At 54.1% G+C, this 22,045-nt stretch overlaps 1 protein-coding gene across 2 annotated transcripts in view; it reads left to right on the top strand.

Annotated features, from left to right (window-relative positions):
- The first annotated feature begins 8,180 nt into the window (after positions 1-8,180).
- LOC139233099 (retinoic acid receptor RXR-alpha) overlaps positions 8,181-22,045 on the top strand; it is a 213,488-nt gene continuing 199,623 nt past the window's right edge. The window contains exon 1 of one of the 2 annotated variants that reach the window (XM_070863621.1): positions 8,181-8,399. The gene's annotated coding sequence lies outside the window, so the exon portion shown is untranslated. The remainder of the gene's footprint in view (positions 8,400-22,045) is intronic. The other variant, XM_070863620.1, reaches the window with a different exon arrangement.

Here is a 22,045-nt window from a genome sequence, read left to right as displayed (position 1 = left end):
TGTCCTGTCTCTCACACTCTGCCCCACCTCACGTGCCTTTCCGGCACTTTCTGTTTTTATTGCAGATTCCTGTATTCCCGCTTTTGTTTTGATATGGTTTGAAAATTCCTGGGCTTGGCCGAGCCACGCGACTGGTTCCCTGGTGTATTGTGGAGTTTCAGTCGGACTGGTGTGGTTGGAGACAGGAGACATCTATTGTCCCTCGCCGGGATCGAGTTCCCCAAAACAAGCGCTAAGGAAGGAGTTCAGCAGACTGCTAACTGCAGAAGTTATGTTAAACTTACATCGAACCGTGGTTAGACCACACTTGGAGCACTGTGCACAGTTCTGGCCTCCACGTTATAAATAGGATATAGAGGCACCGGAGAGGGTGCAACAAAGATTTACAAGGAGGATACCAGAACTGAGAGGTTATAATTATCAGGAAAGACGGAACAGGCTGGGGCCCTTTCCTCTCGAAACGAGAAGGCTGAGGGATGTCCCGATGGAGGTCTTTACAATTATGAAGGGGTTCGATAGGGTAGACGTAGAGAAGATGTTTCCGCATGTGGGGGAGACCATCAATATAAGAGAGTCACTAATAAATCCCATTGTAAATTCAGGAGAAACTTCTTTACCCAGAGAGTGGTGAGAATGTGGATCTCGCTGCCACAGGGAGTGGTCGAGGGGAGTAGCAGAGATATATTTAAGGGGAAGCGGGATAAACACATGAGGGCGAAAGGAATCAGGGGAGATGAGGAGGTGGGGGAGGAGGTTGGTGTGGAGCATAAACACTGGCACGGAGCTGATGGGCCGAATGGCCTGTTTCTGTGCCGTACGCTCGCTATCATTGATCACTGTTGCTGTAAATGAAGTAACTCGGTCCGTTCTGCTCTCCCTTGCTGAGTCCATTCTGCTGTTTCACACTCACGCCCTCAACGAGTGCAGAGGTCGGGGAGGGACGGAGCTGATAGATATTCCTGTCACAGGTGCAGAGCTGGGTGTTAATGTTAATGCCGCTGCTCTTTTATCAGTCTGTCACACGGGTCGCGCAACACAAAGGCCATGCATTGAGGCGGGTGGGGGGGTAAGATGGATGGGGTCTTTGCTGCCTGACTCTGCCAGACCCTGCAATCACATTATGGGAAGAGGGAGGCTGGGAGTATTCACCCTGGGGAAGGGGAGCGAGGGAGAGAGCTGTGTAAAGGGGCCATCTGTCCTTGTCAGGGACACCTCATTACTCAATGCCCTGTGACACGGTGAGTATGGGAAAGGCAGGCCAGTTAAAGTACTGTCCTCAGCGCCCGCAACACAAGAGTCTCGGCACAAAGGGACAGAGCCTCGGAGCTTTGACCGGCTGTGATCCTCGGGCTCTGAGACTTTACACGGCGGGAGGGGGAGAGGGGGGAGGGGGAAGAGGCGGGGAGGAGAGGAAAGGGGGGGCGATCCTCTACAGAATGCCTGACATTGTTACAGCTAACAGGGAAAGTAGAGGGCTCAGGTGTAGAGAGGATGTTTGTGATTCCTCAATCAATCCGGCAATGCCTCAATTTAAAATTCTCATCCTTGTTTTCAAATCCCTCCATGGCCTCACTCCTGTACACTGTTCGAGCCCTACAACCCCCACAAGATCTCAGCGCTCCTCCAATTCTGCCCTCCTGAGCATCCTTGATTTCCATCGCTCCACCATTGGTGGCCGAGCCTTCAGCTGCCTGGGCCCCAAGCTCTGGAACTCGCTCCCTAAACCTCTCCGCCTCTCTCGCCTCCTTTAAGATGCTCCTTAAAACCTACCTCTTTGACCAAGCTTTTGGTCACCAGTCCTAATGTCTCCTTATGTGGCTCGGCGTCAAATTTTGACTGATAACACTCCTGTGAAGCACCCTGGGACGTTTTACTACATTAAAGGCGCTATATAAATACAAGTGGTTGTTGCTGTGGGGAAGGAAGCTGCTCACAATATAATGGAAAATCACCGGACATCAGTTCATCGGGAGGGCATCGTTCCCCTTTACCCACTGTGTGCTGTACACATACAGGAGACACAGGGACACACACAGTGTGTACAGGAGACACAGGGACACACACAGTGTGTACAGGAGACACAGGGACACACACAGTGTGTACAGGAGACACTGAAACACACACAATGTGTACAGGAGACACAGGGACACACACAGTGTGTACAGGAGACACTGAAACACACACAGTGTGTACAGGAGACACAGGGACACACACACAGTGTGTACAGGAGACACAGAGACACACACAGTGTGTACAGGAGACACAGGAACACACACAGTGTGTACAGGAGACACTGAAACACACACAATGTGTACAGGAGACACAGGGACACACACAGTGTGTACAGGAGACACAGGGACACACACAGTGTGTACAGGAGACACAGAGACACACACAGTGTGTACAGGAGACACTGAAACACACACAGTGTGTACAGGAGACACAGGGACACACACAGTGTGTACAGGAGACACAGAGACACACACAGTGTGTACAGGAGACACAGAGCCACACACAGTGTGTACAGGAGACACAGAGACACACACAGTGTGTACAGGAGACACAGGGACACACACAGTGTGTACAGGAGACACAGAGACACACACAGTGTGTACAGGAGACACTGAAACACACACAGTGTGTACAGGAGACACAGGGACACACACAGTGTGTACAGGAAACACAGAGACACACACAGTGTGTACAGGAGACACAGGGACACACACAGTGTGTACAGGAGACACAGAGACACACACAGTGTGTACAGGAGACACAGGGACACACACAGTGTGTACAGGAGACACAGGGACACACACAGTGTGTACAGGAGACACAGAGACACACACAGTGTGTACAGGAGACACAGGGACACACACAGTGTGTACAGGAGACACTGAAACACACACAGTGTGTACAGGAGACACAGGGACACACACAGTGTGTACAGGAGACACAGAGACACACACAGTGTGTACAGGAGACACAGGGACACACACAGTGTGTACAGGAGACACAGAGACACACAGTGTGTACAGGAGACACAGGGACACACACAGTGTGTACAGGAGACACAGAGACACACACAGTGTGTACAGGAGACACAGGGACACACACAGTGTGTACAGGAGACACTGAAACACACACAGTGTGTACAGGAGACACAGGGACACACACAGTGTGTACAGGAGACACAGAGACACACACAGTGTGTACAGGAGACACAGGGACACACACAGTGTGTACAGGAGACACTGAAACACACACAGTGTGTACAGGAGACACAGGGACACACACAGTGTGTACAGGAGACACAGAGACACACACAGTGTGTACAGGAGACACAGGGACACACACAGTGTGTACAGGAGACACTGAGATACACATGAGCTGTACATTACAGACAGAGTGAATCATTCCCCTTTTCCCGCTGAGATATGTAGGTTCCACAGTGGGTGAATCTGGCTGTGCCCTGGGCTGGCAGGAGCCTGTACCAGTTTGTGCAGGATGGGTACATGTGGGTACATGCAGGGCATCACTGCCAGTTTCGACCCAACTCTTCCTGACCGGGCAATCCGTTTTACTGATGTTGGTTGAGGGATAAAATTTCCCAGGACTCCCCGGCTCTTCATCCAATAGCGGCTGTTGGATCATTTACATTCACCCGAGTGGGCAGACAGGGTCTCGGTTTAATGTCTCATCCGAAATACTGCCCCTCCGATGGTGCAGCACTCCCTCAGTACCACCCCTCCGACAGTGCAGCACTCCTTCAGTACTGTCGCTTTGACAGTGCAGCACTCCCTCAGTACTGCCCCTCCGACGGTGCAGCACTCCCTCAGTACCACCGCTCCGACAGTGCGGCACTCCCTCAGTACTGTCCCTCCGACGGTGCAGCACTCCCTCAGTATTGCCCCTCCGACAGTGCAGCACTCCCTCAGTACTGTCCCTCCGACGGTGCAGCACTCCCTCAGTACTGTCCCTCCGACAGTGCAGCACTCCCTCAGTATTGCCCCTCCGACGGTGCAGCACTCCCTCAGTATTGCCCCTCCGACAGTGCAGCACTCCCTCAGTACTGTCCCTCCGACAGTGCAGCACTCCCTCAGTACTGCCCCTCCGACAGTGCAGCACTCCCTCAGTACTGTCCCTCCGACGGTGCAGCACTCCCTCAGTACTGCCCCTCCGACAGTGCAGCACTCCCTCAGTACTGCCCCTCTGACAGTGCAGCACTCCCTCAGTATTGCCCCTCCGACAGTGCAGCACTCCCTCAATACTGCCCCTCCGACAGTGCAGCACTCCCTCAGTACTGCCCCTCCGACAGTTCAGCGCTCCCTCAATACTGCCCCTCCGACAGTGCAGTGCTCCCTCAGTACTAACCCTCCGATAGTGCGGCATTCCCTCAGTACTGCCCCTCCGACAGTGTGGCACTCCCTCAGTACTGCCCCTCTGACAGTGCAGCACTCCCTCAGTACTGCCCCTCCGACAGTGCGGCACTCCCTCAGTACTGCCCCTCCGACAGTGCAGCACTCGCTCAGTACTGCACTGGGGAGTGTGGGCCTGGATTATGGACTCAAGTCTCTGGAGTGGGACTCGAATCCACAACCTGCTGACTGCAAGGTGAGAGTGCTATCCCCTGAGCCAGGGCTGACAGACACAGGATCTGTGTGACATAGCATCGGGGCTCATATAACACCCCGGGGTGAGCCGACTGCAGGAGCACACAGGGCAAACCGTCACTCATACGTCAGGCCAAGGGTCCCAGCCTGTCCAAGAAGTGCGAGTGGGATTGAATTTGTGTGGCTGGGCAGTAAATCACGGAGATAAAGTGCTGTCTGTGTTGGGTCAGTGAGGAGAGTAGCAGGAAGGTCGCAGGGCTGGCGATACATGAATATTAATGAGCCGGTCAAACACTGCACAAAGTGGGAATTAGTTTGAAATCCTTAAACCTCGTTTGTCAGAAGATGAAAAGGGGACGAAGTGAATGATAAACTTCGCAATACAAAACCCACCATCGCTTCTCAACATATGTGAAATTAAAACCCGGGCTGGCAGATTTCGAATAGCAGAATGGTTTTGTTTGCCAGTGTGTGCCGTCCCTTGGGCCGGCGATCAGAGTAATGTGTCACTTAGACCTTGTTTAATGGAGATGGCGAGCAGCGGGGGGCAGCTGAATAGAATTCTCCCCACGCCTCACACCCACACTGCTCCAGTTACCCTCCCAACAAACATTCCAACCCCAATGTCGGGAGGCCAAATCTTCATTCCGTGTTCAGTCGCTCTGACAGCAGCTCACTGTCACCACCTCTTCTGCATTTGTATAGCCCCTTTAACACAGTGAAACGTCCCGGGCGCTTCACAGGAGCGTTTACAGACACAATCTGACATCGAGCCGCATAAGGAGATATTAGGGACAGGCGGCCAAAAGCTTGGTCAATGAGGTGGGTTTTAAGGAGCGTCTTTAAGGAAGGGAGGGAGGCGAGAGGTTTAGGGAGGGAGTTCCAGAGCTTGGGGCCCAAGCAACAGAAGGCACGGCCGCCGATGGTGGAGCGATTATAATCAGGGATATGCACAAGATCAGAATTGGACGAGCAGAGATCTCGGGGTTTGTGGGGCTGGAGGAGATTACAGAGATAGTGAGGGGCGAGGGCCACAGAGGGATTTGAACACAAGGATGGGAATTTTAAAATTGAGCTGTTGCTCAACTGGGAACTAATGTAAGGCAGCGAGTACAGGGGGTGATTCGATAGGGTTAAGAGAGAGAAAGTATTTCCTCTGGCGGGGGGAGTCCAGAACAAGGGGGCAGAACCTTAAAATTAGAACCAGGCCGTTCAGGGTTGAGGCACATCTGGGGTGGGGATTGGGCCAGACGGGGTGTCTGCGTCTGTTGTCAGCTAGAATGAGCCATCCAATGGCTGGGCTTGGGCTGGGTTCTGGGCTGTGGGCCTAGGCTGTGGGTCTCGGCCTGGGCTGTGGGGCTGGGCTCTGGGCCTTGGCTTTGGACTGTGGGTCTCGGCCTGGGCTATGGGGCTGGGCTCTCGGCCTGGGCTGTGGGGCTGGGCTGTGGGCCTGGGCTCTGGGCCTGGGCTGTGGGCCTGGGCTCTCGGCTGTGGGTTTGGGCTCTGGGCTCTGGGTCTGGGCTGTGGGCCTCGGCTGTGGGGCTGGGCTCTGGGGCTGGGCTCTGGGCCTGGGCTGTGGGGCTGGGCTCTGGGCCTGGGCTGTGGGGCTGGGCTCTGGGCTCTGGGCCTGGGCTCTGGGCCTTGGCTGTGGGCCTGGGCTGTGGGCCTGGGCTCTGGGCCTCGGCCTTGGCTGTGGGCCTGGGCTCTGGGCCTCGGTTGTGGGTTTGGGTTCTGGGCTGCGCTGTGGGTCTGTGCCTGTGGGAGGGATAGGGAGAGAAACCTGTTCCAGGGGCTGAATCCAAGACCTCAGGATTGACCCCTGACCTTGGGACTGAACTCTAACCTTGGGACTGACTGCCCATCCTTGGGAACACCCTTTAGACATAGATAATGACCTTGAAACCATGGGTCTGACCCCTGACCCTCGAACTGACAGACCTTGGGACCAATCCTTGACCTTTGAACTGACAATTAAAGCGGCCCCCCCTCCTGGACGGTGAGATCAAGCATGATCAATTCACTCGTGTGTTTCGCCCCTTTCTACCTCCAAAGCCTTGTTTCTTGTAGGGTGCAGGTTCCCTGGGCTGGGGGTTGCTGGCTATTGGTATCCCCTCCAAAGGTAGATTCTAAATGGGTGAGTCTGGACAGTGATTGGTGGCAGGGTATTCCATGAGGTGCATCACAGAATACCCTGACCCTGTCCTCACCCGACCCATTCACATAGCAGGAATTACTGGATCGGATCAGGAACAACAACACTAGCTGATTCCCCTCCCTACCCAGGGGCACTGTTGTAGCTGCTACAGCTCCTCACCTCACTGCTGGCTTCTGTAATGTGGAAAACGCGGCAGCCAACATGCGCACAGCAAGCTCCCAAAAACAGCAATGTGATAATGACAAGATAATCTGTTTTTGTTATGTAGATTGAGGGATAAATATTGGCCCAGGACACTGGGGAGAACTCCCCTGCTCTTCTTCGAAATAGTGCTATGGGATCTTTTACATCCACTTGAGAGGGCAGATGAGACCTCAGTTTAATGTCTCATCTGAAAGTCGGCAGCTCCGACAGTGCAGCACTCCTTCAGTACTGCCTCTGTGACAGTGCAGCACTCCCTCAGTACTGCCCCTCCGACAGTGCAGCACTCCCTCAGTACTGCCCCTCCGACAGTGCAGCACTCCCTCAGTACTGCCCCTGTGACAGTGCTGCGCTCCCTCAGTACTGCCCCTGTGACAGTGCAGCATTCCCTCAGTACTGCCCCTCCGACAGTGCAGCACTCCCTCAGTACTGCCCCTCCGACAGTGCAGCACTCCCTCAGTACTGCCCCTCCGACAGTGCAGCACTCCCTCAGTACTGCCCCTCCGACAGTGCTGCGCTCCCTCAGTACTGCCCCTCCGACAGTGCGGCACTCCCTCAGTACTGCCCCTCCGACAGTGCGGCACTCCCTCAGTACTGCCCCTCCAACAGTGCGGCACTCCCTCAGTACTGCACTGGGAGTGTCAGCCTGGATTTATGTGCTCAAGTCCCCAGAGTGGGACCTGAACCCACAACCTTCTGATTCAGAGGCAAGGGTGTTGCCCACTGAGCCACAGCTGACTGGAGGCTTTGAGTTGGGTTCTGTGGGTCTGTGTACTGGGGGGGGCGGGGTTAACCCCGGGTCTGTATACTGGGGGATGGGGTTACACCCCGCGTCTGTGTACTGGGAGAGGGGGGTTACACACCGGGTCTGTGTACTGGGGGAGGGGGGCTACACCCCGGGTCTGTGTACTGGGGGAGGGGGGTTACACCCCAGGTCTGTGTACTGGGGGAGGGGGAGGGATTAACCCCGGGTCTGTGTACTGGGGGAGGGGGAGGGATTAATCCCGGGTCTGTGTACCGGGGGTTAACCCCGGGTCTGTGTATTGGGGGAGGGGGAGGGGTTTACCCCGGGTCTGTGTACTGGGGGTTAACCCTGGGTCTGTGTACTGGGGGAGGGTTAGGCCCGGGTCTGTGTGAGAGCAGTGTGACTGTTCCGATTTGGGAGAAGGGGTTGTAAATGATCGACTACAACACACACACGCACACACACACTCTCTCTCTCCGCCTGCTCGCGGTGGTTAGGCAACTCCTCTTAGGGCAGTCAATCACAGTGACTGCTGATGCCTGGTGGGATCTCTCTGGGCTGTGACTGTTTGCTGCAGCCTTGGGAGTGTGACGGAGCCCAGCGACACGACCCTCACTGCTCGCTGGGACATTTCCTGGAGTTTTATTGAAGACATAACTCTCCCCGCGATGGCAGCATGAGCGTCCAGGTAAGGTGGGTTTGTCGGAGGGGCCGAGTGCTGGCAATGTCTGGCTTTGGGCTCAGTGTTTTTCAGTCGAGTTGGGTGTTGTGTTGCGAGAGATGTGCCTCCAAGTCTCTGTCGGTCAGGTTTGCTGGTTTTTGAGGGGACGGGGTCGGGGGTTGGGAGGGTGACGGAGGGGGTCTGTGTGTACTTTATTTGTCCTCTCTTGCAACACTGAATGTTCTAGAAGTTTTTTCGGCCACACTGTTTGTACGGATTGCTCAATCAGACCTTTCGCTGGAAGGCTGAGCCAGCATAAAGCTCCCAGCTGCCTCACACAGCTCCGGGGGAGGGGGATGGGCTCTCCATACAGCCCTGTGCACCACACACACCACCTCAACTTTTAGTCTTTGCACATTTATTCAGAGAAAGCGTTCTCTGTCTCCTTGCTGTCCTCACTTTAATCTGAGTAAAAATAGATCCGCATTCCTGCAAGTCATTTTCTTTAAAGGGGAAGGGTTTTTTTTACATAAGTCTCACTGTTTGCACACTCGTGGGAGAGACGCGGAGAGAGAACCTCACCTTTTAAACAAAAACCCAGTCCTGTACACTTTAACTCTTTGTTTGCTGGCAGAGCTTTGAGCCCTTGTTGCCCGGGAGTGTTGGCCAGGGCTCACAGGGCAGCACTCACGCCTCGGAGTCAGAAGGTCGTGGGTTCAAATCACACTCCAGGGACTTGAGCACATAATCCAGGCTGACACTCCGGTGCAGTACTGAGGGAGTGCCGCACTGTCGGTGGGGCAGTACTGAGGGAGCGCCGCACTGTCGGAGGGGCAGTACTGAGGGAGCGCCGCACTGTCGGAGGGGCAGTACTGAGGGAGCGCCGCACTGTCGGAGGGGCAGTACTAAGGGAGTGCAGCACTGTCAGAGGGGCAGTACTGAGGGAGCGCTGCACTGTCGGAGGGGCAGTACTGAGGGAGCGCCACACTGTCGGAGGGGCAGTACTGAGGGAGCGCCGCACTGTCGGAGGGGCAGTACTGAGGGAGCGCTGCACTGTCGGAGGGGCAGTACTGAGGGAGCGCCGCACTGTCGGAGGGGCGGTACTGAGGGAGTGCTGCACTGTCGGAGGGGCAGTACTGAGGGAGCGCCGCACTGTCGGAGGGGCGGTACTGAGGGAGCGCCGCACTGTCGGAGGGGCAGTACTGAGGGAGCGCCGCACTGTCGGAGGGGCAGTACTGAGGGAGTGCTGCACTGTCGGAGGGGCAGTACTAAGGGAGTGCAGCACTGTCAGAGGGGCAGTACTGAGGGAGCGCTGCACTGTCGGAGGGGCAGTACTGAGGGAGCGCCGCACTGTCGGAGGGGCAGTACTGAGGGAGCGCCGCACTGTCGGAGGGGCAGTACTGAGGGAGCGCCGCACTGTCGGAGGGGCAGTACTGAGGGAGCGCTGCACTGGCGGAGGGTCAGTACTGAGGGAGCGCCGCACTGTCGGAGGGGCAGTACTGAGGGAGCGCCGCACTGTCGGAGGGGCAGTACTGAGGGAGCGCCGCACTGTCGGAGGGGCAGTACTGAGGGAGCGCCGCACTGTCGGAGGGGCAGTACTGAGGGAACGCAGCACTGTCGGAGAGGCAGTACTGAGGGAGTGCTGCACTGTCGGAGGGGCAGTACTGAGGGAGCGCTGCACTGTCGGAGGGGCAGTACTGAGGGAGCGCCGCACTGTCGGAGGGGCAGTACTGAGGGAGCGCCGCACTGTCGGAGGGGCAGTACTGAGGGAACGCAGCACTGTCGGAGAGGCAGTACTGAGGGAGCGCTGCACTGGCGGAGGGTTAGTACTGAGGGAGCGCCGCACTGTCGGAGGGGCAGTACTGAGGGAGCGCCGCACTGTCGGAGGTGCCATCTTTTGGATGAGACGTTATACCGAGGCTCCGTCTGCTCTCTCAAGTGGATGTAAAAGATCCCAGGGCACTATTTTGAAGAAGAGCAGGGTAGTTATCCCCGGTGTCCTGGGGCCAATATTTATCCCTCAATCAACATCACTAAAACAGATTATCTGGTCATTATCACATTGCTGTGTGTGGGAGCTTGCTTTGCACAAATTGGTTGCTACGTTTCCCACATTACAACAATGACTGCACTTTGAAAGTATTTCATTGGCTGTAAAGTATTTTGAGACGTCTGGTGGTGGTGAAAAGCGCTATATAAATGCAAGTCTTTCTTTCTTTCAGTGCCCCCCCACCCCCCCTGTTTGCTGGGGGAGTTGGGCCTTGTTCCCCGGGCAGTGCCCGCCTGTTTGCTGGGGGAGGGGGGGGGGTGTTAGGCCTTGTTCCCCGGGCAGTGCCCGCCTGTTTGCTGGGTGGGGTGGGCCTTGTTCCCCGGGCAGTGCCCGCCTGTTTGCTGGGTGGGGTGGGGTGGGGGGGGGGGGTGTTAGGCCTTGTTCCCCGGGCAGTGCCCTCCCTGTTTGCTGGGGGAGTTGGGCCTTGTTCCCCGGGCAGTGCCCGCCTGTTTGCTGGGGGAGTTGGGCCTTGTTCCCCGGGTAGTGCCCGCCTGTTTGCTGGGGGAGGGTGGGGGGGGAGGTGTTAGGCCTTGTTCCCCGGGCAGTGCCCTCCCTGTTTGCTGGGGGAGGGGGGGGCGGGTTCTGGGAGCGGGGTTGCACAGTTTGGGGAATGTTACTGCTCCCCTGACATTGCCAGCAGTGTCCAGGTTCCTGTATCCGGCCGGTGTTGGAACCATCACTGAGTGTGACTCTCCACACTGAGTGACGTTTACATTGTATTTTATCGCAGCTCAGGGACATCACGGAGCTCTCCGCACCGTGAGTTACCACCCTTGGGCCTGCACTGACTGCCCTCTGGGCAGTGGTGGGGTACGGTTGATGCACAGTCAACAGCAATTTCCCGAGTTTACAACAGCGACCGCACTTTAACAAGCTTCATTGGCTGCAAAACTCTTTAGGACATCCTGAGGTGGTGAAAGGCGGTATAGAAATGCAAGTCTGTCTTTCCTTTCAATGAGTCGATCAATGACTCTGTTATTTTGGGTGGTGTTGGTTGAGGGCGAGATGTTGGCCTCAGGACACTGGGGAGAACTCCCCGTTCTTCCTGCAGCAGTACAGGGGGATCTATTAACATTAGATGGGGCCTCAAGTACTGAGTGTAACCAAACCCACCCAGCGGGAACTGGGAGAGATCGGGGGAGACCCCAGGTTCACACATTGTCTGATATTACTCTGCATTTAGTTCAATCAAGCATAAAATCACGCAGGGTTTGAGGCAGGGTGTGGGCGTTTCAGGCCACAATAGGGGCTTTCATTTAATGTCCCATTTGAAAATGTGTGAGCGTCTTGCACAGGTCTGTGTCTTGTGGTACTGACAGTAGTGGATAGGTTACATTTTTGTGACTTCATGGTGAATGATCACCCAATCTATTGTCCCCGACAGTGTCCCTCTCAGCGCTCACAGCTAGGCTCAGCTGCCCCGTGTCCTAACTCGCACCAAATCCCGCTCACCCATCACCCGCTGTGCTCGCTGATCTACCTTGGCTCCCAGTCCGGCAATGCCTCGATTTCAAAATTCTCATCCAGCTTTTCAAATTCTTCCATGGCCCTACACCCCTCCCTATCTCTGTAACCTCCTCCAGCCCTACACCCCTCCCTATCTCTGTAACCTCCTCCAGCCCTACACCCCTCCCAATCACTGTAAACTCCTCCAGCCCCTACACCCCTCCCTATCTCTGTAACCTCCTCCAGCCCTACACCCCTCCCTATCTCTGTAACCTCCTCCAGCCCTACACCCCTCCCTATCACTGTAACCTCCTCCAGCCCTACACCCCTCCCTATCTCTGTAACCTCCTCCAGCCCCTACACCCCTCCCTATCTCTGTAACCTCCTCCAGCCCCTACACACCTCCCTATCTCTATAATCGACTCCAGCCCCACAACCGCTCCCCCCCCCCCCGATCTCTCTACGCTCCTCAATTCTGCCCTCTTGAGCAACCCCGATTTCCATCGCTCCGCCATTGGTGGCCATGCCTTCAGCTGCCTGGGCCCTAACCTCTGGAACTCCCTCCCTAAACCTCTCCACCTCATTTTACTCCTTTAAGATGCTCCTTCAAACCTAAATCTGTGAACAAGCTTTTGGTCACCTGTCCCAATATCTCCCTATGTGGCTCGGTGTGAAATCTATATCTGATAATCGCTCCTGTGAAGCGCCTTAGGACATTTTAGTATGTTAAAGGCGCTGTATGAAAGCAGGCGGCTGTTGATAGACGTGCCCCAGCCTCCTGTGGCCCAGCTGACCAGTAGTGGGCCCAGGTCACATTGCAGTACTCTGGCCAACTGACCATTCTCCCTGTGTGAGGCCAGATAGTGAGTGTTGGCTAATATTCACCTGAGGCCTGTCGCTGTTAGACGATGTCCTGTTCATGCCGGGTAACCAACCCGTCATACAGTAAAACGGGCAATATCGCATCAATCACACCTTGTACATCGCCCCACACTTTCACTGCATCGACTTCCAAATCAGATGTGTGGATAATGAATGAGTTACACGTGTACCCCAGTGAGAATCAGTGTCTGTGGGACCCGTAACCCAGTGAGAGTCAGTGTGTGTGGGACCCGTACCCCAGTGAGAGTCAGTGTGTGTGGGACCCGTACCCCAGTAAGGGTCAGTGTGTGTGGGACCCGTACCCCAGTGAGAGTCAGTGTGTGTGGGACCCGTACCCCAGTAAGAGTCAGTGTGTGTGGGACCCGTACCCCAGTGAGAGTCAGTGTGTGTGGGACCCGTACCCCAGTGAGAGTCAGTGTGTGTGGGACCCGTACCCCAGTGAGAGTCAGTGTGTGTGGGACCCGTACCCCAATGAGAGTCAGTGTGTGTGGGACTGTATCCCAGTGAGAGTCAGTGTGTGTGGGACCCGTACCCCAGTGAGAGTCAGTGTGTGTGGGATCCGTACCCCAGTGAGAGTCAGTGTGTGTGAGACTCGTACCCCAGTGAGAGTCAGTGTGTGTGGGATCCGTACCCCAGTGAGAGTCAGTGTGTGTGGGACCCGTACCCCAGTGAGAGTCAGTGTCTATGGGACTGTACCCCAGTGAGAGTCAGTGTGTGTGGGACTGTACCCCAGTGTGAGTCAGTGTGTGTGGGACTGTACCCCAGTGAGAGTCAGTGTGTGTGGGACTGTACCCCAGTGAGAGTCAGTGTGTGTGGGACTGTACCCCAGTGAGAGTCAGTACCTTCAGGAAAGTAGGAAGGTGAGAAATGGTGAAACGAAAAAGAATGAAAGAGGAAGAGCTGGAGGTCTTGGAGTTGGAAAGAGCTGAGCGAGGATATACAAGGTCTGGGCGTCAGACATTAAAGCGAGTCATGGCCGCCTGTTCCTGTTGTTTTCAATAAATGTCGAGTGAGAGCTGCAGCCCAGGCTGCTCCGTCACATGGTGTGGGCCGGCTGACCCAGATTCTCGGTTACTGCATCATTATGGGATGTGCATCTCTTGGAGAATTTACAAGCACTTTTATAGAAATCATCAGTGAAAGCAAACCTTACTTTATCACTTTCCCCTCTCCCCCCGGGTTTAAATGTTCAAGTGTTCACCTCTGCAGTAATGGATGTTTGTAAAGACACTCACTCTCATCGTGTCTGCGACGGTTCATCGCTAACTTCCCCGTGCGCTGAATGGCGCGCCGGGGATCTGAATTGTTCAGTTTCTTGGGCTGCAAGTTGGTCTCTTGTGCTCAGTGTCAGTGACATGCTGCTGTGTAAGGACTTGGCAAACTCCGTTCCCCAGCCCCCGACTCCATCCCTCTCCCCCACCACTGTCTGAGGCTGAACCAGACCATTCGCACCTCGGAGTCCCATCTGACCCTGAGCTGAGCTTCTGACCCCGGGTCCTCTCCATCACCGAGACGGCCCACTCCCACCTCCCTAACCTCGCCCCACCCCTGCCTCAGCTTATCCGCTGAAAGCCTCAACCATGCTCTCCTGACTCGACTATTGTCCTGGCCTTCCACACGCTGTAAACTTTTCATCCAAAACTCTGCTGCCCATGTCCTAACTCACACCATGTCCCGCCCACCCATCACCCCCTGTGCCCTGTGTCCTAACCCGCACCGAGTCCCACTCCTCCACCACCCCCTGTGCTCACTGCCCATGTCCTAACTCACACCATGTCCCACTCCCCCACCACCCCCTGTGCCCTGTGTCCTAACCCGCACCAAGTCCCACTCCTCCACCACCCCCTGTGCTCACTGCCCATGTCCTAACTCACACCATGTCCCACTCCCCCACCACCCCCTGTGCTCACTGCCCATGTCCTAACTCACACCATGTCCCACTCCCCCATCACCCCCTGTGCTCACTGCCCATGTCCTAACTCACACCATGTCCCACTCCCCCATCACCACCTGTGCTCACTGCCCCGTGTCCTAACTCGTACCGAGTCCCGCTCACCCATCACCCCCTGTGCTCACTGACTCACATCGGCTCCTGGTCCGGCAACTCTTTGATTTTAAAATTCTCATCCTTGTGTTCAAATCCCTCCATGGCCTCGCCCCTCCCTATCTCTGTAACCTCCTCCAGCCCCTACACCACTCCCTATCTCTGTCATGTCCTCCAGCCCCTACACCACTCCCTATCTCTGTAACCTCCTCCAGCCCCTACACCACTCCCTATCTCTGTAATGTCCTCCAGCCCCTACACCCCTCCCTATCTCTGTAATGTCCTCCAGCCCTACAACCCCTCAAGATCTTTGGCCTCTTGCACATCTCCCTGATTTTACTCGCTCCACCATCTGTGGCCGTGCCTTCAGCTGCCTGGACTCCAAGCTCTGGAATTCCCTTCCTAAACCTCTCTGCCTCTCTGTCCTCCCTTAAGTCGCTCCTTACCTAATATCTGCTTATGTAGCTCGGTGTGAAATGCGATCTGATTTACGCTCCTGTGAAGCTCACTGGGAGGTTTTAAGACGTTCATACGCTGTATCAATGCAAGTTGTTGTTGTTACACACGAGCTGTGTGATCCTGTGAGTGGAGAAGTGCTCTGTGTGATCTCGGCTTCCTCGCTGGGAGTAAGCATTTTTATGCGTTTTTGAGCCCAAACGCAGAGATTTCCAGGTGACACGGAATAGGGTGTGAACACAACCCTCGACAGGTTGTTCCTGGCCGCTCAGTGCAAGACGAGCGGGGACCTGGCCCCAGTTATACAGCAGCAGGAACGTTGCAACGTGTAACGCTCCGTGTGTTATTCTGCTGCCACGGTGGAGGAGTGTCACTTTAAGGCTGCAGACTGTCCTGTCAAACCTCGGCTCCCGGTCACGATTACCCAGCGTCAGGTGAACAGCTTCCTCTCTTTAAAAAAAGACAATTTTACACAAAGTGCCACATCAGACGTGATAGACGAGAAGTGACATTTTCTTCTCCAGAACAAATTAAACATATTAACATCTGCATTCAATTTCTATCCATTGTAAATTCCGATAACCATGTTTACAATGAAATTCCCAGTGGAAACTTGTCACGCTGTGATTCCTCTGTCTCAGTACAGCTTAGCTCATGGAACTATCACCTCAGAAAGGAGTGCAGCACTGTGGGAGGTCAGTACTGAGGGAGTGCCGCACTGTGGGAGGTCAGTACTGAGGGAGTGCCGCACTGTCGGAGGGACAGTACTGAGGGAGCGCAGCACTGTGGGAGGTCAGTACTGAGGGAGTGCCGCACTGTCGGAGGGGCAGTACTGGGGGAGTGCCGCACTGTCGGAGGGGCAGTACTGAGGGAGCGCAACACTGTGGGAGGTCAGTACTGAGGGAGAACCGCACTGTCGGAGGGTCAGTGCTGAGGGAGTGCCGCACTGTCGGAGGGGCAGTACTGAGGGAGCGCCGCACTGTTGGAGGGACAGTACTGAGGGAGTGCCGCACTGTCGGAGGGTCAGTGCTGAGGGAGTGCTGCACTGTCGGAGGGTCAGTGCTGAGGGAGTGCTGCACTGTTGGAGGGACAGTACTGAGGGAGTGCCGCACTGTCGGATAAGATGTTAAACTGAGGCCCCCCACCTGCTCTCTCAGGTGGACATAAAAGATCCCATGGCACTATATCGAAGAAGAGCAGGGGAGTTCTCCCCGGTGTCCTGGGGCCAATATTTATCCCTCAGTCAACATAACAAAAACAGATTATCTGGTCATTATCACATTGCTGTGTGTGGGAGCTTGCTGTGCGCAAATTGGCTGCCGCGTTTCCCACATTACAATAGTGACTACACTTCAAAAATACTTCATTGGCTGTAAAGCGTTTGGGACGTCCGGTGGTTGTTTTTATTTTCTTTTTGAACAATGAACATCCAGCCACAAACGTAAACTCCTCAAGCACATGGAATTGATTTACTAAGTGAATATAAAATAATGATGAAAGATTAAAATTTTACATATCACCACGATAAAATGTTCTCCTCATTGCATTTGAGAGAGTGAGTGAGTGAGTGAGGTTCTGAGAGAGTGAGGGTGTGAGAGAGTGAGTGAGTGAGTGTATGAGGGTCTGAGAGAGTGAGTGAGTCAGTTTCTGAGAGAGTGAGGGTCTGAGAGACTGAATGAGTGAGTGTGTGAGAGTGAGTGAGTGTCTGAGTGAGTGAGTGTGTGTGTGAGTGAGTGAATGAGGGTGTGAGAGAGTGGAGGTGTGAGTGAGTGACGGTGTGTGAGTGAGGGTGTGAGAGAGTGTGTGAGTGAGGGTGTGAGGGTCTGAGAGAGTGAGTGAGTGTGTGAGGGTCTGAAACAGTGAATGTATGTGTGAGGGTGTGAGAGTGAGTGTGTGAGGTTGTCAATGAGTGTGAGAGTGTGTGTGCGTGTGAAGGGATGTGAGAGAGTGTGAGGGTGTGAGTGAGTGAGAGAATGAGTGAGTGAGAGTGTGAGTAAGTGAATGAGTGGGAGTGAGTGAGAATGAGTAAAGCGAGTGAGTGAACAAGTGAGAGACTGAGACTGAGTGAGTGAGAGTGAGTGAGTATCAATTAATGCAGAATCAGTCCCCTGTAGCAATCTCTCTCCCCACCAGTACTGTACTCCAGTGTTATACAGTGACAGACCTGTACCCACCAGTACTGTACCCCAGTGTTATACAGTGACAGACCTGTACCCACCAGTACTGTACCCCAGTGTTATACAGTGACAGACATGTACCCACCAGTACTGTACCCCAGTGTTATACAGTGACAGACCTGTACCCACCAGTACTGTGCCCCAGTGTTATACAGTGACAGACCTGTACCCACCAGTACTGTACCCCAGTGTTATACAGTGACAGACCTGTACCCACCAGTACTGTACCCCCGTGTTATACAGTGACAGACCTGTACCCACCAGTACTGTACCCCAGTGTTATACAGTGACATAACTGTACCCACCACTACTGTACCCCAGTGTTATACCGTGACATACATGTATCCATCAGTACTGTACCCCAGTTTTATACAGTGACAGACCTGTACACACCAGTACTGTACCCCAGTGTTATACAGTGACAGACCTGTACCGACTAGTACTGCACCCCAGTGTTATACACTGACAGACGTATACCCATCAGTACTGTACCCCAATATTATGCAGTGACAGACCTGTACCCACCAGTACTGTACCCTAGTGTTATACAGTGACAGACCTGTACTCATCTGTACTGGACCCCAGTGTTATACAGTGACAGACCTGTACCCACCAGTACTATACCCCAGTGTTATACAGTGACAGACCTGTACCCACCAGTACTGTACCCCAGTGTTATACAGTGACAGACCTGTACCCACCAGTACTGTACCCCAGTGTTATACAGTGACAGACCTGTACCCACCAGTACTGTACCCAGTGTTATACAGTGACAGACCTGCACCCACCAGTACTGTACCCAGTGTTATACAGTGACAGACCTGTACCCACCAATACTGTACCCTAGTGTTATACAGTGACAGACCTGTACCCACCAGTACTGTAACTAGTGTTATACAGTGACGGACCTGTACCCACCAGTATTGTACCCCAGTGTTATACAGTGACAGACCTGTACCCACCAGTACTGTACCCTAGTGTTATGCAGTGACAGACTGTACCCACCAGTACTGTACCCAGTGTTATACAGTGACAGACCTGTACCCACCAGTACTGTACTCTAGTGTTATACAGTGACATAACTGTGCCCACCAGTACTGTACCCTAGTGTTATACAGTGACGGACCTGTACCCACCAGTATTGTACCCCAGTGTTATACAGTGACAGACCTGTACCCACCAGTACTGTACCCCAGTGTTATGCAGTGACAGACTGTACCCACCAGTACTGTACCCAGTGTTATACAGTGACAGACCTGTACCCACCAGTACTGTACTCTAGTGTTATACAGTGACATAACTGTACCCACCACTACTGTACCCCAGTGTTATACCGTGACATACATGTACCCATCAGTACTGTACCCCAGTTTTATACAGTGACAGACCTGTACGCACCAGTACTGTACCCCAGTGTTATACAGTGACAGACCTGTACCGACCAGTACTGTACCCCAGTGTTATACACTGACAGACGTATACCCATCAGTACTGTACCCCAATATTATGCAGTGACAGACCTGTACCCACCAGTACTGTACCCTAGTGTTATACAGTGACAGACCTGTACACATCTGTACTGCACCCCAGTGTTATACAGTGACAGACCTGTACCCACCAGTACTATACCCCAGTGTTATACAGTGACAGACCTGTACCCACCAGTACTGTACCCCAGTGTTATACAGTGACAGACCTGTACCCATCAGTACTGTACCATAGTGTTATACAGTGACAGACCTGTACCCACGAGTACTGTACCCCAGTGTTATACAGTGACAGACCTGTACCCACCAGCACTGTACCCCAGTGTTATACAGTGACAGACCTGTACCCACCAGTACTGTACCCAGTGTTATACAGTGACAGACCTGTACCCACCAGTACTGTACCCAGTGTTATACAGTGACAGACCTGTACCCACCAATACTGTACCCTAGTGTTATACAGTGACAGACCTGTACCCACCAGTACTGTACCCTAGTGTTATACAGTGACGGACCTGTACCCACCAGTATTGTACCCCAGTGTTATACAGTGACAGACCGGTACCCACCAGTACTGTACCCCAGTGTTATGCAGTGACAGACCTGTACCCACCAGTACTGTACCCAGTGTTATACAGTGACAGACCTGTACCCATCAGTACTGTACCCCAGTGTTATACCGTGACAGACCTGTACCCACCAGTACTGTACCCAGTGTTATACAGTGACAGACCTGTACCCACCAGTACTGTACCCCAGTGTTATACAGTGACAGATCTGTACCCACCAGTACTGTACCCCAGTGTTATACACTGACAGATGTATACCCATCAGTACTGTACCCCAATATTATGCAGTGACAGACCTGTACCCACCAGTACTGTACCCCAGTGTTATACAGTGACAGACCTGTACCCACCAGTACTGTACCTCAGTGTTATACAGTGACAGACCTGTACCCACCAGTACTGTACCCCAGTGTCATACAGTGAAAGACCTGTACCCACCAGTACTGTACCCAGTGTTATACAGTGACAGACCTGTACCCACCAGTACTGTACCCCAGTGTTATACAGTGACAGACCTGTACCCACCAGTACTGTACCTCAGTGTTATACAGTGACAGACCTGTACCCACCAGCACTGAACCCCAGTGTTATACAGTGACAGACCTGTACCCACCAGTACTGTACCCCAGTGTTATACAGTGACAGACCTGTACCCACCAGTACTGTACCTCAGTGTTATATAGTGACAGACCTGTACCCACCAGTACTGTACCCCAGTGTTATACAGTGATAGACCTGTACCCACCAGTACTGTACCCCAGTGTTATATAGTGACAGACCTGTACCCACCAGTACTGTACCCCAGTGTTATACATTGCTCATTGATTTTATTCCGCAGTCTTTTATTATCAGTGGTGAGTGAGGTTGCGAGGTGGGAATTCTTTGTCTAGTGGTGAGGGGCTGAGCTGTGTGATGGGAGAACAAATGATGAAGTGGGTGAGCAACATGTCCATTCTGCGGTAGTCCGATATTGCGGGGCCTTTGGGTTGGGCGTGTCGGAGCCTGAGGCCGGCGGCATTGCACGATGTTGCGATGTGCCGGGGGAGCAGCTGTGAGCATGGTGCAGAAACCTTCCTCATCAAGTGCGGGCGGGAGGCCGAGCACAGGGCACTTTTATCCTGTCGTGCTGAACCTCGCGTGAACTCTGCCGTTCCTTCCTCTGGTGCCTGCTCGCTAACTTCCCCTTCCCCACGGTGCGAGCCTGTGAGATTGGCGAGTTCTCAGTCACAGGGCCAAGCTGGTGCCTGATTCGGAGATATCCGGCAGACAGCCCGTCTGCCCCAGGGGGAAGTGATCTGCGGGTGTGTGTGGTCACCACAGAGTTTTATTGCTCACGCTGTGTCACCGCTCAACCCGGGGAGGGAAGGGTGCTCGGGGAGGGGAGGGGGCCCGGGGAGGGGGGCCTGGGGAGGGGGTCCAGGGATAGGGGGGGGCTCTTGGGGAGGGGGAGGGGAGAGGGACCAGAGAGTGGATCCCGGGGGAGGGGGGTAGACCGCGGAGGGGTAGCGGTGCCGGGGAGTTGGGGGCCCACCTCCCTCGATGCCCTGCTTGTCTGACAGTTATTGGCGTCCCCTCCCATCTCCCCGCAGCCTCTCCCCCCCATCCCCAGCGACCCCGCTCTGGGCTAGCATCTGCTTAAGTGCTTACGCTACAAGTCCCTGGCTCAGGACCCAGGGATCGGCCAACAACCCACCCCATGCACGACCCACAGAACATGCAAACCAATCGCATACATCGAACGATGGCTTCCTGGCACCAAACTTATTCTAGCTGCTTGGAGCATTTAACATAATCGTTAACCGGGAGCAAGTTACAGGCCAGAATGTAATCGAGGGGTTTGAGTGTGGGGGGTTTATATATGGAATCATGGATGTGTTGTGCAGTTCAGTACCACCCATCAGGCCTGGCCTGAAATGTATACCTCTGCATCAATGGGCTGGGCTGGGCAGCATGTGTGCATCAGTGTGTGTGTGTGTGTGTGTGCATCAGTGTGTGTGTGTGTGTGTGTGTGTGCATCAGTGTGTGAGTGTGTGTGTGCATCAGTGTGTGTGTGTGTGTGTGTGTGCATCAGTGTGTGTGTGTGTGTGTGTGTGTGCATCAGTGTGTGTGTGTGTGTGTGTGTGTGTGCATCAGTGTGTGAGTGTGTGTGTGCATCAGTGTGTGTGTGTGTGTGTGTGTGCATCAGTGTGTGTGTGTGTGTGTGTGTGTGCATCAGTGTGTGTGTGTGAATGTGTGAGTGTCTGTGTGTGTGTGTGTGTGAGAGTGTGTGTGAGTGTCTGTATGTGTGTGTGTGAGAGTGTGAGTGAGTGTGTGAGTGTATGTGAGTGAATGTGTGAATATGAGTGCGTGTGTGTGAGTGTGAGTGCATGTGTGTGTGAGTGAGTGTGTGTGTGGGTGTGTGTGTAAGTATGTGTGAGTGAGTGTGAGGGTGTGTTTGAGTGTGTGTGAGTGTGAGTGTCACTGAGTGTGAGTGTATGTGAGTGAATGTGTGCAAGAGTGTGTGTGAGTGTGTGAGTGTGCGCCACCCCTATACGACCCTGTCCTTGAGTGACCCCCACACGA

Source organism: Pristiophorus japonicus, chromosome 20 (genome assembly GCF_044704955.1).
Source record: "Pristiophorus japonicus isolate sPriJap1 chromosome 20, sPriJap1.hap1, whole genome shotgun sequence".
Taxonomy (NCBI): Eukaryota; Metazoa; Chordata; class Chondrichthyes; family Pristiophoridae; genus Pristiophorus; species Pristiophorus japonicus.
The sequence above is the reverse complement of the archived record's forward strand: the minus strand, read 5'-3'. Positions and strand labels throughout refer to the sequence as shown.